Raw genomic sequence first — 2586 nt, 5'->3', positions numbered from 1 at the left:
CTGCTGTCTCCTGTCCTGTGTTAGTCCCCGGAGAGCAGGATCCTGGAAGGTAGAGGCCGATGCCGGGTCTGCTGTGTGGGCCGGGGCGGGGGGGGGGGGGGACCCACCTGCCTGCCCGCCTGCCCCGAGTCCTCTGCCCGTGGGGTCGCCTTGTCAGGCTCGCTGTGGCACGGGCTGTCCCCACCCAGCCCAGAAGACAGCAGGGCCCTGAGGGGGAGCGGTCTGAGCAGCCAGTGGGCCTGGGGCGTGGTGGCCGGCAGAGGTAGGAGCCGGCCTCCGGTGTGGGGTCCGTGAGTGTCCCCAGGGTGCGGCTGTGGGGTTGGCGAGTGTGTCCGAGTGGCACGGACACCGCGCCTCCAGCGCTTCTCCCCTGGCTGGCGGCCTCCCCCCCTCGAATGGGCTAAAGCTGCCCCACCCTCACCACAGCAGGGACCCCGCTGGCACCCACAGTGACCTGTCCGCCCCACAGGCGCCTGGGGCCCGCGCTCCCTAGGCTGGATTTACTCTGGCTGCTGGGCCCATGGAGGCCACCAGGGGGCACTGTGGCTTGAAGACTGACACCCTTCCCAGGCCCCGCGGGAGGGCACTCAGCCAGAGGAGCCCCTGGGGGGTGCCTGCCCAGGAGCCATCCTGGGGCCCTACAGGGGGCAGGGCAGGCAGCAGGCCGCACCCCAGCCTGGCCTTTGAGCTCAGCTGCTCACATCTCCTGAGGACCTCGGACCTGCTCGGCTCACCTGTCCACTCTCCCTGCACGTGCCAGGGCCAGGCGTCCATGCCTGTGCTGGCTCCCAGGGGACAACAGGCCGCTCTGGGAGGGCCTGGGTCGAGGAGGGAGGGGTAAGAACCATGGCTGAGTGGTTTCCTCTCAGCTGGCCCCCCGGGGTCCTGCAGGGACAGGGGTACCGGCACAGCCCCCACCCCTGCACGGAGCTGCCTGTCCCTTACCAGGTGTGCCTGCCCTCGGCTTTTCTGGCCCTGGCACCCCACGTTGCGGGGCTGTGGGGCTGCTCGTGGGTTGCACACACACGGCCCAGGGAGGGCAGGGATTCCCGGGGCGGCCCAGCACGGGCGGCTCCTGCCCTGAGCCTGGGCACCTGCACACCCTGCACTCCTGGGGGCCCCCCAGATCCAGAGCCGCCCGTGGATTGGGTGGTGCCCCCCCTTAGGAATGGGCAGGGTGGGACCGTGGGGCTTGGTGGTAAGGGAGGGCAGGCTGGGGCCCAGGTCTGCGGTCCCCTTGCCGTCATGGCCTGGCTGCCTGGGTCCTCGGCACCACACAGCCCTCTGTGGTTCACCTGTGGGGCGCTCCTCCTGGGAGGGCCTGCACAGGGCAGTGGGGCTGGGAAGCGAGTGTACTCGCCTTGGCCACCACCATCTCCGCCGGGCCCACCGGGGCCTGGGGCAGTGTGCTGCGAGCTGCGGCCTGCGTGGGGAGATGGCCCTGCCCGTGGGGAGGCAGCGGGCAGGAGCCGAGCACCCGCTGCCCTGTGCCGCCCGGCTCTGCGGGCACAGCAGCGCGTGGCTGGGCCTGGGGCCCCTGCCTGCCCCCCCGTGTCTCTGCCCTGTGCCCTGTCTGACCCCCAGACCAGAGCGTGGCTCAGAGGAGGCCCCGTCAGAGGCTCTGGACCTGGCCGCTGCTCCATGAAGGCGTCCCCCTGGGGGCAGGGCAGGGCAGGGTGGGGGCATCTTCCAGTCAGGTGAGGCCGGGGGTGAGCTGCATTCTTGAGCCTCCCCTGCCTTGGCTCTGAGCACCTGCCTCAGGCAGCCCCTGGCCCACTGGCCTGGGTGTGGGCCCCCGTCCCCAGGCACGGCCTGGCTCACACACACCTGCTCTCTCTGAGGCAGGCAGGTGGGGGGTGTGGCCAAGCGCTGCTGTTGGGCTGGGGACCTGGCGGTTTTGCTCCAGCGCCCACGAGGTGGCTGTGGCTAACCACGTGTTCAGCCCTGCAGGGGACGGCCTGAGCAGACCATGTCGGACTGAGGGTCCCAGTGGCAGGGCCGTGAGCGGAACCGTGTTCCCGGGGTCAGGGTCAGGGTCGTGCTCTAGGCCTGAGAAGTGCAGAGGCCAGGGAGGCTGGAAGGCCAGGCCCCGGGGTGGGCGAGTGTCTGCACGGGGCAGGGGGCCCTGCTTCCACCCGGCCTCGGAGTTGCCGCCCGGCTTTCACTTTCGGGCAGGGAGCACCCTGAACTTTACACCTTGGGGGCTGGAGCTGCCCAGGGGGTCCTGGCCCTATGCTCTCCTCCCTGGCTTCCTGGGAGAGTGGCCCTGCCAGGTGCGCTGGGGTCCCCCCAGGTGCCTGGGCCTCTGCTCCCTGTGGGGGCCTCAGCCGGTGGTCAGAAATGGAACCTGAGGGGCGGTGGGGAACACGGGGCTCTGTGGGTGCTGGTCCAGGAAGGGAACCAGGCCCTGAGAGGAGGGGGAGTTGGGGAGGAGCCGCCCCTCCCTGGGAAGGGGAGCTGACCCTGGGCAGGCCGCCGTCCGCTCCCCTGGCTTGCTGCTGGCCCCGGGACCAACACCTCCCAACCCGGCCTCTTTGTCCCAGGTCCCAGGAGCCCAGGGCCACGGCGTGTGGCCACCGCAGCCGC

This window comes from Oryctolagus cuniculus, chromosome 19 (assembly GCF_051225735.1).
Source record: "Oryctolagus cuniculus isolate XC-2025 breed Fujian yellow rabbit chromosome 19, ASM5122573v1, whole genome shotgun sequence".
Taxonomy (NCBI): domain Eukaryota; kingdom Metazoa; phylum Chordata; class Mammalia; order Lagomorpha; family Leporidae; genus Oryctolagus; species Oryctolagus cuniculus.
Note: the sequence above shows the minus strand (reverse complement) of the source record.